We start from the raw sequence: 14,820 nt of genomic DNA on the forward strand, positions 1-14,820 counted from the left end.
ATAGTAGATGGCTACATGGGCTATAACATTATTCTTGGTAATCCATGGCTGCACGAGATGAAGGATGTGCTATCAACATACCATCAACTTCTGAAATTCCCAACTCTAGAGGGAATTAAACAAATAAGAGGAGATCAACCGGTGTCAAGAGGAATGAACATGATCTCGATTTTCAGTAGTAAAGAGAAGGAACATGCAGCATCGCCATTATAGGAACCGACGCTTTCTCCTGAGCCGAGCGAAGCCGACAAGGGGGAGGAGTCGTCGGAATCCTATCAGGTACCAAGATATTTCTAGGTACAAAAGAAATGGACGCAACCATATCCACAACGGAATAACCCAAACAAGTCATATTGTTCGAGAAGTTCTTAGAAAGAAAATTCATTGGGGACAGGATTAAAACCCGAGCTCATGTCAGGATTTATAAAATTTCTCAAATTTAATGTTGATTATTTTACGTGGTCATATGCGGATATGACAGGTATTCCGCCAGAGGTGGTTGTGCACAAGTTAAGCCTGGACCCCAACATCCTTCCGGTAAGGCAAAAGAAATACCATATTGCCGAGGTCAGAATCAGGTTTGTCAAAGAATAGGTAACTCGATTGCTTGATATCGGTTCAATCCGGGAGGTAAAGTATCCCGAGTGTCTAGCTAACGTTGTAGTAGTTCCAAAAAAGAATAATAAATTTTGCATGTGTGTAGATTATAAGGATCTGAATAAGCCATGCCCAAAAGACTCGTTTCCATTTCCAAACATTGATCAAATGATTGATGCGACAGTCGGGCATGAGTTGATGAGTTTTCTTGATGCCTGTTCCAGGTACAACCAATCAAAATAAATTTGGAGAATCAGGAAAAGGCTTCGTTCATAATGAACTTTGGCACATATTGCTACAATGTGATGCCTTTTGGGCTTAAGAACGCCGGAGCCACTTACCAGAGGCTTGTGAACAAAATGTTTGAAAAGCAAATAGGGAAAACAATGGAAGTTTACATAGATGATATGCTGGTTAAGTCTTTGAATGCAGGTGATCATCTGAAGCAACTCCAAGAAACCTTTGACATTATAAGGAAGCTTAACATGAAGCCTAACCCCGAAAAGTGTGCATTCGGAGTCAGCTCCGGTAAGTTTTTGGGTTTCATAGTGTCACAAAGGGGGATCGAAATCAATCCCGATAAAATCAAAGCCATCGAGGACATTCCCGACCAGCTATCAAATGTGAAAGAGGTTCAGAGGTTAATTGGAAAACTGGTTGCTTTAAGAAGGTTTATTTCCCAATCTTCAGAAAAATGCCTTCACTTCTTCTCACTTCTGAAAAAGAAGAACAACTTCGAATGGACTCAGGAATACCAGCAGGCCTTGAAAGATTTGAAAAGGTATTTATCGGTCCTTCCATTACTATCTAAACATGAGGAAGGCGAACAATTGCTAATTTACTTAGCGGTTCCGAGGTAGCGGTAAATGTCGTTTAAGTCCGTGAAGACGAAGGTACGCAATCTCCTACTTATTATGTTAGTAAATTTTTACGGGAGCGGAAACTCGCTTCCTAGACCTCAAAAAATTGTCCTTAGGTCTCGTTGTCGCCACTCGAAAGCTAAGGCCTTATTTTCAATGCCACTCGATAGTCGTGGTGACAACCTTTCCCTTGTAGAATATCCTTCACAAACCTGAATTGTCAAGTCGACTGTCCAAGTGGGCAGTCAAAATGAGTGAATTTGACATAGAGAATAAACCTAGGACTACGATCAAATCACAAGTTTTGGCCGATTTCGCGGTCGATTTCAGTCTCGGACTGCTACCTTTGGTCACCAAAGAAGCAGTGATGGTGTCGGAAAGGACATCAGGAATCTGGACCTTGTTCACGGACAAAGCTTCCAATGTGAAGGGGTCTGGGCTCGGGGTAGCACTAATTACGCCCTTGGGAGAAACCCTGAGACGGGACATAAGGACTGTTCTCTTGACTAACAATGAAGTCGGTATGAGGCTTTTATTGCAGGACTTGAAATGGCTCGGGGACTAGACTCCGAGGTCATCGAAATCAAATGTAATTCCCAACTTTTAGCAAATCAGGTATACAGGATCTTCGACACCAAAGAGGACCTCATGCAACAGTATGTTGTGAAAGTCCAGACTCTACTCGCACGGTTTCGGGAATGGTCAATCATCCACATCCCGAAAGAAGAAAATGTGAAAGCAGACACACTGGATAATTTGGGCTCGTCCACAAAAATAAAGGGATCAGACTCTGGTTCGGTCGTACAGCTCATGCATTCGGTATTGGATGTGGACGGTTATTATGAAGTAAATGCAACCAAATTGGTCTGGAACTGGAGAAATGAAATCATAGACTATCTTGAGCATGGAAAACTTCAAATGCTAGTGCCGAAATGAACAGGAGATGTACTCTTCAAGAGCACCGTAAACATAAGAGGGGCCTCTCTTATGAAACCCTCACGGTAAAGGGTTAGTTCCGGAAGAATTTATACCCGAAACCCAAATGCTCTCGGGGGAAAATACACTCGAAGCCTTGCATAATTTGACGCAAAAAAGTAAACTCTGCACTATGCATGAACGAAAAGCACTTTTATATAAAAAATGTGCCAAGTAGCACAAGTACAGAAGTACGAAAAGAGAAACAAAGGGAAAAGAAAGCACAAAACTAAGCTACTGCGTCCCCAGGAGAAGTAGGCGGATCTGTCGCCGGCTCGGAATCTTGCCCTTCATCACCATCCCCTTCAAGTTCTTCCTCAGTTCCCGAGAACTCGGAACTAGAACCAGAAGAGTCAGTTGCATCAGGTCAAACCGGGAGGTACCTTCGGGAAGTTGACTCCAGCTTACGGGCCTTGGCGATCTCGGCATCAAAATCAATGACTCCCGTTTTGGCCTCTTCCAAGGTTTTTCTCCTCATGCTATACATAGAATATGTTTTTTCAACAGTGAGGGAATTCACTTAGCGCTGGAGCTCTGACTTAAGCTGATCAACCTTGGTCAAAAGGCTATTCCGCTCTGATCTTGTGGCCTGAAGGTTGAGATCTAGGTCACGGATAGTGGAGATATAGACCTTATTGTGCTCCATGATCCTTTTATACTTCTCTTCCATCTAGGCACGCTTCTCCTCAGCAGCAGCAGCCTCTTCAGCTTTGGAGTTCAAGGCTGCCTCCAAATTATTCAACCTCTTAGTATAGGTAGCCTCGCGCTCGGCAATAACAAGAACAACATTTTGGACCTCAGACCATTTAGCCTTGGCCTCTTGAAATTGTACATTTAACAGGGCGGCCTCTTGGCTAAGGGCCATCACCTCCTGCTCGCTCTGCTGAAACTGAACCTCTAACTCACCGGCTTTGGCTGCTTGTGCTTCCAGTGCCGGGAAGCGAGCAGCAATTTGATCCTGCTCGGCCAACAGTTTATCCCGCTCGGATGTGAGTTTTTCTTTATCAAGGATCAACTTTTGAAGGCCCTCGGAAGCAAGGAAGTTAGCCTGCAAAGTAAAACCTCAAATCAGAAATCCAATCATAACAAGACAAGAAGAAACAATAAAAGGAACAAATATCATATCGTTGCTGCGTTGTGCATGACATTGTTGTGTATTATCTAAAAGAGAGTGTATTTTCTTCTTATCTTTCTCTGAAGCTAGCGGCTTTAAGTAATTGGTCAGTTCCACCGGCCGGGATAGCAAATGGCACTTTGTAGAAACTGAGAGGGAGACATTCCTCCTCCTGTAGGGATCCGCAGAGGGGGAAAATAGTTATTCCCCAAATTTCCATGGTCTGGGGACTAGGGAGGGGGTACATCCTCCTCTCGGGTATTTGCGGCCGGTGGGGGCGATGTAGCAGTTACTGGTGGTGAAGGTATGACCAGTGTGGAAGGAGATAAAGATGATGGTGTTATGGGTTGAGAAGCAACTACGGTAAAGGCAGTGCTGGTTGTTGGTTGCTCAACCGAAGACGGAAGAGGCCCGGTACTCAGCCTCATAGTACGGGGAGCAAAATCTGGGGCTCGAAAGTGAGAATTGTCATCCTCCACTATATCACACTCTCCCTAGAGCACTTGGACATTGTCCTCAGTTGGTGTTATTAGCTCGTCAGATTGAGCATTATGTTGAGCTTATGAAGGTCGTCGTCTCCTCTATAGGGAAGCCCCTTCATCACTGGCTTCCCCATCATCATCAATCACCATAGTGGCTGCGGATGGCTCGAGCGCGGTGCTCTTAAACTTTTTACTTTTTCCCTCAGCCGATGAGGAGCGCCGCCTTTTTGGTTGCTTGCTCTCCGGTCGTGGACTCTGAGAGGAAGCACCTCCATCGAAAGTGGATCCGATGGCACTTGTTCGGGTAAAGGCCTCATTCAGTAACCTCGCAACCTATACGGGATCAGCCAAAATGTCCTTATCGCGGATGGTAACAGAGCCCTGAGGAATACCTGAATTCAACAGAAAAAGAAGTAAGCCAATTTTCTTATGCATGAGGTAAAAACAAGATTAGTTTAGAGAATAAACTTACCATGATTTTTGGCCCTCCACCCGTATTTGAGGGCCAGTTCTTTCCACCGACAGGTCTCAGGTGTGGTAATATCCAAAATCTTCTGGACCCACTGGTCCAAGCCTTCAACTCTTGGTGGTGTCCACCGAGTTGCTGAAATAATGAAAAGAGAAGGAACAGCAACAGCGAAACAACCTTTAATCAGAAAAAAGACAGACGTTGAACTTACGTGTACGAGTCCATGACTCAAGGAAAGATGGCGTTGTGGCCGAGATGTTATCCCTGGTGGAAACTATAACGAACCGCTCCATCCATCCACAGTCGTTGTCATCATCCATGCTGGTGAGTAAAGCATGGTGGCCACGTTTGCTGAAGTTTATTACTCCCCCACGAAAAATCTTGGGGGAGTAAGGTTTCATCATACGAGCCAAGGAGAGCTCTTCCCCCCTCTCCTGGCATAGCCGCCGAAGATAGGCCACCGTGCGCCACACAGAAGGGCCACCTGTGCCAAGCAGACTTGATACCAGAAGCAGAATTCCAAAATTACGAGGTGAAGTCCCCCACTCAATAAGAATGGGTCCAAAGTGAAGGGGTATGTGTAAACATACGTAAAACCCTTCTTAGGGAAGGTCACTCGCTTCACCAGATCGGAAGCGATAATGTTCAAATCATGGCAACCACAATCCTCCTTCACAGCAGGAATGCTAAAAGGACGGATGGAAGAACGATACACGCCAGCAGCCCATGTATGAGAGTTTGTAGAAGGAAACTTCTCGTCAAAATTCTTGGTTGTACTGAGCCTTCTGGGAATGATGATGCTCACCGTATGAGGGGAAGCATCATTGTTGCTTTCTTTGTTCTTTGAAGAACTTGAGTTCTTGGAGGAGGAGGCCATGGTTAACAAAAGGAAGTAAGAATTCTTTGAATAAGAAGATTAAAGAAGAGTGAAAGCAAGAAAGAGTTGAGTGCAGAGAAGTTGAGAGAGTTTGAAAAGCTGTGAAGTGTAAAAAAAGAAGAATGAGACGTATAAGTAAAGGAATAGACAGCTAAAATTGTGGCCATGATTACCTCGAGAACCGGCAAAAGGTTGCTAAATCGTAGAGTGACGCGTGTTCGGGGCATTAAATGCGGAGAGACATGTGTCTAATCAAGCGTTAGAAACTTTTCAGAGGGGATCATAAAATTTTCCGCCAAGGAAGGTATCTTCACCAACTTCCCGTTGACACAAAGATGTGCCACCGGAAAGCAGGAGGACTATCTGTATAGGGTAAAATCGGTTTGTATTAAATACTCAAATAGTAGAGTGACACGTAGAATCGGAGACAGATAAAAAGTGAAGCAAGTAGAAACCAAGACCGGGGACAGCATCTTCGGTTGGCATCGAGAAGATCCCGAAGGGAATGTTGTTGATGAAGACAAATGAATATTTGCCACCCGATGACATTCAATGAGGAATATTCTTCAGTATTAAATATGTAATCCATTATAGAGAATTTTGAAATCCATAGCCTGCCGTTACACATTCATCAATGGCTCCCGTAATTGTCATTTAAGATGGGATTGATCCTAGGACCTTGTTCCCTAGGTGCAGCTATAAATAGTAACTTCAATAGCCATTGTAAGGACACGATTTTTCTGACAAACTTATGCTACATATTATTCTAAGCTCAATAATACTTTATTTCTCGTCTATTGATATGCTTATTGCTGCCTTCGGAAGCTCTGCTCCCGAAACCAAGCTATTTGTTGTCTTATCTTGATTTCAATGCTAAGTCTTGTATTTTATTTTATTTATTTATCATTTTTGGGATCAAATCGATTCGCTTGTCTATAAACTACGTACAAATTTAACTGTGCCGTTTTACGGGTAAACAACCAAAGCACATAATATATTAAAAATTAATCTAGTAGGAATGGATTAACTTAACAAATAAAATAGACTTTAAATTTTAGATAGAGATAAATCTCCTTTATGGCACCGAGTAGAATATATATATATATATATATATATATATATATATATATATATATATATATATATATATATATATAAAGGAGGGGCAAAGAGTGTTGATGTGGTACTTCTGAAAAGCTAGAAATTCTATTTATCTTTTCCCATATTTTTTTGGATTTTTATTTTTATTTTAGCCGTTTACCTCATTAGTTAATCACTTAGCCAAACATTTCATTGAACGTCATTCACTTATTGAGTCACAATTAAAGCACCGTTTGAAAGATTCCCTCTACCTTTTCAATTAAACGTTTGCTTTTCCTAAGAAAACCAAAAAACCTTCACTTCATCTTCTTCCCATTAATCGTCTTAGTTACGTTTCTTACATTGTCTTCTTTCTCATACACAATTTCACATACATTACATTTGTATCTTAGAAAATACAGATGCGTTACATAGCATCAGTGGAAGAAGGATCGAAAAAACAGAGCACAACAAGAGTTAGTAAAGACGGTTTCATGAATTAATTATAACTAGTGAATTTCATAAAATAAATAATTGAGATTTAAAAATTTTCTTTATACTTTTAATTCTATAAGTTGAATAGGTAGAACATATTTATATTTTTAACAGTTAGCTCAGTTTTACAAAAAATAATTTGAAGTCAACAAAAAGAATGATATTAAAACTACAATGATATATGCTTAATAACTTCATATATCGTAAAAAAAAAAAAATTGTGGTAAAAAAAATAATAATTAGTAATAAAAACACATAGTATATGATTTAACTTTTTCGTCATTCATAATTAGTAAAATTGTGTTGTCATTAGAAATTTTTTTTCTTTTGTAAATTAAGTAATCTATAAACCATAATAGAAATTTCTATATTCATTGTGACATTATACTTCTCCATTGAAGTAGTAGATTTCTCCAACAAAAAATCTCTTTTACTTCTTCATTACTAAAAGGGAAAAAAGGAAATTATATTTTATTTACTTTATTCACTGTTTACATGCATGAGATGTGATTTGTCTCTATATATGGAGGATTTAAAGATATTTATGGTAGAAGATATATGATCAAGGCAATCCTAGATTCCTAGTGTTCAACTTCACTCACTGTCTCTACATTTCAAGTAATGGTTGGAAATAGTTATCTTTGTTATCTATTTTTTCCTGAAAACTTAATGCTTTTTCAGTCAAAGGGCGATTTAACTACTTCTATTATTCTTAGATTTTCTTTAAAAAGGAAGAGAAAAAATTTTTCAAGAAAGTCATTTCTCTTATATCAGTTACCTACTCTAAATTAAATACGATTGTCTGATCCTTAGTCTTCACCAAGCGGGATTCTTCAAATAAGGGGAGGTAAAAAGAACAAAGCTAATTAGAAAAAAAAAAGAGAAAATATATGCGTGTTCTTTGGCCATAGGAATATATATGTAAAATCTACACTCTACACCTTTTACTTTTTGAAAATTTCTTATATTTACGATAAAGAAAAGAGAATAGAAAATAAACCCACAAAACAAAATAAGAAAAAGGGAAAAATTTAAAAGTTGAATAAAAACGAAGAAGATAAAAATCGAAAAGTTTAACATTAGGTAAAAATGGAAAAAGAAATGTACGTACTTTCTTCTTGTCTTTTTCCCTTTCATTTCTCGTTCTTTTCTTTTCCCCTTGGATTTATCGGCTCTTTCATTTCTTTTCTTCTTTCTCTCCCCCTAATTAACATGCTAATTCCTCCATCCCTAAGAAAAATTTCTTCCAAATTTGCCTTTATAATAAAATAATAAATCTGTTGCACTATTCTATACAAATACACGCATTCATTCAATATACGTCTCCATTTCCCCTTCTTCTTCTTCTCTATTCTCGTCCTATTCATAATGAATGATGTTAACAAAAACTTCACCCTTCTCTGTGTCAAGTCTTTCATAATAATACATCTTGTATGATTCAAATGATTATCTTAAACTCAGTATCAATAAATGAGTTAGCAAGCTTAGTCTGTCTCTTCCGTTAAAAGACACAACATCTTTTTACTCCATATATCAAAAGTCATGCCTCTTAATCCTCTTCTTTCTTTTTCTACTAAACTCACGCCTTCGACGATAGTATCTACTCCCTCCGTTTCCATTTTTTGTTTGATGATTTTACTGCCTATTTATGTTCCTTCTCGTTTTTCAAATTTGAAGTAAAACGGAGTTTGAACGGCATAAAATGCCCAAGTAATTAGCGATTGGTGCATAAGTTTAAAACTTTACACCGGTTGTAAAACTTAGGGAAGAGGTGAGAAGCCTGTAGGAAAAAGATCTTACCACTTAAAAATGTTATAGGTGTTAACAAAAAGTGAGATATAATTAAACCTGACCAAAAAAATGTGTAGAAGAAGATTTGGAGGCTGGGAAGAAAGGAATAAAGATAATCTATAATTAAAGGCAGTCATAAAAGTGAGTAAAGGTAGAAAGTAAATGCATATGTTTCAAGGAAGGAAATCGAAACAAAGAAGGAGGTTGGGAAAAAAGGAAAAGTTTCAACAAAAAGTTGTAATGATACATAATAATGAGGAAAGAGAGGCGACGTAATAGGTGCAAAATAAGAAAATTAATGCACCGTTTCAAGAAATTAATCTTTTAGATTTATTAATTGAGTTTATTGTGTGAAAAGAGAATAAAAATCCCTAAAATTCTAAGAAAATAGATAAATATATTTCCTAATCAATAAGAGATGACACATCACTTTCTAAGGGCCCTGCTTTATATTTATATATAGATTGAGTCCTTTTTTTTTTGAATGATACAATTCATGAGAGGATTTGCAGAAAAAATGAGAAATTGGAGCCTGGAGGCATGATGATGCACATGGGAAGACCGGCAAGAACAAGATTTTTGGTAATTAGTATTACGATCAGACTAACCTTTTTTTTATTTTCTTCATGTTAAAGATCAGATTTTATTGCATATAGATAAATTTCGTGATACTATGATTAACGTCGAAGAATTAAAGTAAACTCTTTTATAAGTATTCTCACATTTTCTGATTATTATATTACCCCTCAAACATTTTCTTTATTTCTATTTAGATTACTACAACTGAGCAAGCAATATAAATATGATTATATGGAGTTGCCATGATTTACAATTTACATGGTAACATCATAACTTTGAAGTATTTCGTTAGATATTTTTTTAAGTTCGTACTAATTATGTGAAAGGATAAAATAATTTTGAAGTATTAGTGGAACAGAAAGAAACAAGAACTCAAAAGAGTTCGGTTAGACACTTTTTCCTCCTTGCTGATATGTGAAACAAAAAAGAAATAATCTTGAAACAAAAGAAGCAAATTTGAAAGTTTTTCTTAATGAATTAGAAGAAAATGAAATTTCATAGGCATGAAGAGGGAGAAGGGAGGGGCCAAAGTTTCTGTGTTTTTCAGTAACGGTAGAAAAGAGGAGAGAAAAAGGACAGAAAAATAAAGAAGCTGTAAAAAAAGGAAAAAAATAAAATATAATAGACGATACAAGTAGTATCATTTTTGCTGGAATGAGAACCTTATTTAGAGGATGAATAGAAAGTGGGTTAAGGAATATGATTGGAAAGAAAAAGTTTGAAACGGAAAAAAAAAATAGGAAAAGAAATATATAACGAAAATGCAATTCAATTTCACATATTTATCTGTTTTATTCTTCATACATAATTTTTTTCTTGTACATTTCAATTTTCTTCATATACTTTTATTTTTGTATTTTATGTGTTTCGAAGAAGTTTTAAATCAATAAGCAATTTCATAAAATAATGCTTGAAGTAATCATACACTTATTTTGATACGAGAACACATATTATCTTACAATAGATTTACTTTTAATACATTTCCTATGTCCCTTCATTTTTTTTTCCATCACTTTATCATATATAATTTTTTTTTTCAGAATATTTCAGAATTATTTTTACCCGATCTATTATTGTAATGACTCGGTCGGTCGTTTTGAGTATTTTAGCCTCGATCCCCTATTTATTACATTCTCTGTGTTATATTTTGGTTATGCGACTTATCGGGGTATTTGATTTTGGTTTCGGGCTGGGACACATAATCCCTAAGTTGGAGGTTTAATTTGTAAGAGTTGACCGTAGTTTGACTTTTGTGTAGACGACTCCGGAATGGATTTTTGATGGTTCCAATTGCTCTGTATGGTGATTTTAGACTCAAAAGCGTGTCCGATGTTGGTTTGGAGGTCCGTGGGCCATTTCGGCATGAATTGGAGAAAGTTAAAATAATATTAAGGTTTGAAAGATTTGGAAAATTTGACCGGAAGTTGACTTTAATAATATCGGGGTCGGATCCCGATTTCGGAAGTTGAAATAGGTCTGTAATGTCATTTATGACTTGTGTGCAAAATTTAAAGTTAATCGGAGTTGTTTTGGTATGAATCCACATTGGTTTTGGAATTCGGAAGTTCATAGTTCATAGGCTTGAATTTGGGTTGCGATTCGTAGAATCGATGTTGTTTGACATGATTTTTGGCCTCGAGTAGGTTCGTTATATATTTTGGGACTTGTTGGTATTTTCGGACGGGGTCCCGGGGGACCCGATATGATTCAGATCGAATCCGGAACAAATTGGACTTAATCTCACTGCTGAAGCTAGTTTGTTCTGGTGCAATCGCATATGTGCACTATTGGACGCATAAGCAGGCTCGCAAATGTGACGGCTTGATCGTAGAAGCGAATGGTGGCCTGCCCAGCTGGGATAGCAGATGCAGACAGAGTCTCGTAAAAGCGGACTCGCAGAAGCGAGCGAGGAAGCGCAGAAGCGGAAGTGGCTGGCCAAGCCTAGGGTCGCAGGTGCGAGATTTTATCCTCAGAAGAGGAATCCCCTGAGCTTAAGTAGAATCCGCACCTGTGATGGTATTTCCGCAGGTGTTGTGTCGCAGAAGCGACACAAAGGCCACAAAAGCAGTTTTGCTGGGCAGAAAAGAGGAATTTTTGAGGGTTTGATTCATAATCCATTTTTGGACTTAGAAAGCTCGGTGAGAGGAGATTTTTCGAGGATTTTTCAGAGAGATCACTGGGGTAAGGAATCCTAACTCAGTTTTGGTTATTTTGCATGAATATATTGTTAATTTCATCATTTAATTAGTGGTTTGAGTTGGAAAAAATGGTAGAAACTTCCTAGGCTAATTTTTTGAGTTTTGAAAGGCGATTTGAGGTCGGATTTGAGTAATTCTTATATGGTTGGACTCGTTACTGAATGGGTGTTCAGATTTTATAATTTTGGTCGGATTCGGAGGCGCGGGCCCGGGTTGACTTTGAGTTGACTATTTATTTCTTCGTAAAGATCGTAATTTTATTGTTTGAATTAGTTTCCTATAGTTTATATTTATAATACGAAGTTGTTTTGGCTAGATTCGAGCCGTTCGGAGTTGGATAATCGAGGGAAAGGCCTACTAGTTGATTAAGTTAGCATGATTTGAGGTAAGTAACTTTTCTAAACTTGTGTGGGGAAATTACCCCTTAGGATTTGTGTTGGTTGTGATAATTGTGATATGTGAAAGCCGTGTACGCAAGGTGACGAGTGTGTACACGGGCTAAATGTGAAAAATTTTGATTTTAGCTATGTAGATTCCTTTCATGCCGTAATTGAGTTACCATAACATGTTATAGTCATCATTTCTAGTCTATTTTTATATGTCTACTTGTCTTATTCTCTTACATGCTAATTGCCCTACATGTTTAATTAAAGGTCCCGTTTCCTTTATTCCGTATTCATTATCTAATCGTTGAACTCTTTACTTGAAGTTGTTAAATCGTGGATATATATCTTGTTGTTGAAATTGGTATTGAGATATAAAGGTCGTGATTCACATTGAGGCAAAGTGTTAAGTTGTGAAATACCATTCTGTTGAGTTGTTCATTCTGGTTGTTATTATTGAGACTCTTGTGTTTATTGTGGTTGAGTCATGGGCTCTTTACTATGAAAATATTGTTATTGTTTGATTTCTCTGGTAAGTTGTGATATTGGGCACTTGAGGTGTGATTTGTGATACATTGTGATATTGATACGCATGCGGTGATATAAGATTTTGGAGTTGAAACACATGCGGTGAGATAAAGTGGGCTTGATACGTGTGGCTAGTAGGAGAATTACTAGAAGTCATGCGGTGTGACAAGGTGGACTAAAACGCGGGATGCTATTTCGGAAAAATAATTTTCAAAACTAAATGTAAAGGCTTCCGCGGTGATATAAGAAAAGATTGTGACTTATTCTTGTGATTTGAGACTACGAGGCGGTATCTCGGTAGTGATTCTTATTGGCATTTCTCCATTGTTGCGCTTGTCTTTGGTTGTTGTTTTCCTTAGCATATTATTAATTATTTTCTCTGTGTTGCACTAATTGCTTAGATCTGTGTAGCTAATCTTGATATGTTATTTGTTGCTTCAATTTCATTGTTATCATTACTATACTACCTTACACTTGTTCAGTCTTCTTTATTTATTCGAATAGGGCCCTGACCTGACCTCGTCACTACTCTACCGAGGTTAGGCTTGGCACTTACTGGGTACCGTTATGGTGTACTCATGCTACTCTTCTGTACATCTTCTTGTGCAGATCCAGGTACCTCCTATCAGTCCCGGCACTAGTGAGCTGAGTTCGCATTTGGAGACTTCAAGGTACACATGCCCGTGTTCGCAGGCCTCGGCATCGCCTTCTATCCATTTTTATATTATTCCTTCTTTACTAGATACAGTTGTATAGGGATGGCTTTGATACTATTGTAGAGCTTATGACTCGATATCGCCAGGTTTTGGGAATTGTATACACTGGGTGCAGAGTTTCTTAGTTAAATATTGAGTATCTGGGAGTTGGTCGTATTTCATTTATATTCCGCATGCTTGCTAGGCTTACCTAGCCTTAGAGACTAGGTGCCATCACGACATCCTACGGAGGGAGATTTGGGGTCGTGACAATTATTTTCATGTAAACTACTACACCATTTTCATGCTAGACTGACACAACACCAAGTAAAATACATCTATAGAAGTAAGAAAGCATAAACCTTTATTATTTCCATTTTATGATTTTCACCTATACATATTATAATAAATATCTAATAGGATTATTTAAGTTTCTTTACTATTTCATTATGTATTTTAATGAATTGAAAATATATAGTCTGTTTTGCGGTTTGAAGATTGGGAATGATTATATAATATAGTGCTTTGCATGCTTTTCCATAGTCTACTAGAATTTGCTTTTTAGTGAGTTTGTTATGTTATATACTAACTATAGTAGAATCATTAATATATGTAAGAGCGTGGATACTTTGAAAGCTAAAAGTTCATGTTTGTAGTATTAGAAGTTATTTGGATACTTTGAAACAAATGCTTCAAAAAGATACTGCTAATGTATTTTTATTTTAAGAAGGTATATATCTCTTTAATTTAGGGTTAAGAAGGCGCTAAGCAAGTAGTCTGGCTCCTTTTCCCTTTTTTCTAAATACCTTCCTTTTTTTAGAAAATTATTTTTTGTAAATACATACCGATACGAATTTTTTATCTATTATATGCCAACTATATTTATAAGATAATATTCGACAAATTTATGATGTCTTTTATAATGGCGCGAACCGCGGCATATTTACTAGTTTAGATCAAAAGAGAGGTCCAAAGCCTTTCTCTGCCATGTTGCCTTACGGGACAACAGGTTCCTCCTTATAAGAAATTAGCCTTTGTCTTGTGGGACCACAAAATCCCTACTTGTTCCTTTCTAATCGGAAGAAAACAACAAGAACAATAACAAGAATCCATGTGTATTGGAGAAGTGTATCTCTTACATTGTCTATATAGCTTCTCTTTAAACATGTTTACTTGAGAGAGGCTAAAGGAAATGGCAAACAAAAAATGGATTCCAGATTTCCTTTTTCCATCCTTACTCTTCACAGACCTTCTCAAATTAGAACAGAAGACGGTAGAGTCAAGAAAGGTGGATGTAATATTTAAGCAATAATAAAATCTTCTCCAAAACATACCGTTCCAATATTAGCTTCTTGAAGACCTGCCTTGATATATGCAATAAATCACGTCTTGAGTATTGTCGTTAGCGTAACATTTAAGTATTTATAGAAATTCCACAAGCCTCGACACATGATAAGGATCTAAAAACAATCGTTAGTTTCCTATCAACGCGGAGAAGCAATGATTCTTCTCAAAAAGGTTGTTTGTACTTGGTTGCTTTTTATTTTCCATAAATGGAAAGTTGTTCTTAATTAGTTGATCTGTAATCCATTGTCCACAACGAAGGATCTTTCCAAAAATTAATGTCAAGCCAGTTAAATGCCGACGCGGCAAGCATTCATCTAATTGCTTCACTTACTTGATTCGCCTTTCTTTGT

At 37.5% G+C, this 14,820-nt stretch overlaps 2 long non-coding RNA genes across 3 annotated transcripts; one reads left to right on the forward strand and one right to left on the reverse strand.

Annotated features, from left to right (window-relative positions):
• Nucleotides 1-2,570: 2,570 nt before the first annotated feature.
• LOC138903470 (uncharacterized) lies at nucleotides 2,571-14,597 on the reverse strand. The gene is made up of 2 exons (XR_011412574.1): nucleotides 14,458-14,597; nucleotides 2,571-3,480 (listed from the first exon to the last, which is right to left on the reverse strand). It is a non-coding gene; the product is annotated as an uncharacterized lncRNA (long non-coding RNA).
• Nucleotides 9,210-13,274, forward strand: LOC117273665 (uncharacterized). 2 transcript variants are annotated; one of them, XR_011412572.1, is made up of 3 exons: nucleotides 9,210-9,322; nucleotides 11,834-11,902; nucleotides 13,038-13,274. It is a non-coding gene; the product is annotated as an uncharacterized lncRNA (long non-coding RNA). The 2 variants fall into 2 exon arrangements; XR_004503670.2 differs by lacking the exon at nucleotides 11,834-11,902.
• Nucleotides 14,598-14,820: the final 223 nt, after the last annotated feature.

The sequence above is a fragment of the Nicotiana tomentosiformis genome, chromosome 1, assembly GCF_000390325.3.
Source record: "Nicotiana tomentosiformis chromosome 1, ASM39032v3, whole genome shotgun sequence".
Classification (NCBI taxonomy): domain Eukaryota; kingdom Viridiplantae; phylum Streptophyta; class Magnoliopsida; order Solanales; family Solanaceae; genus Nicotiana; species Nicotiana tomentosiformis.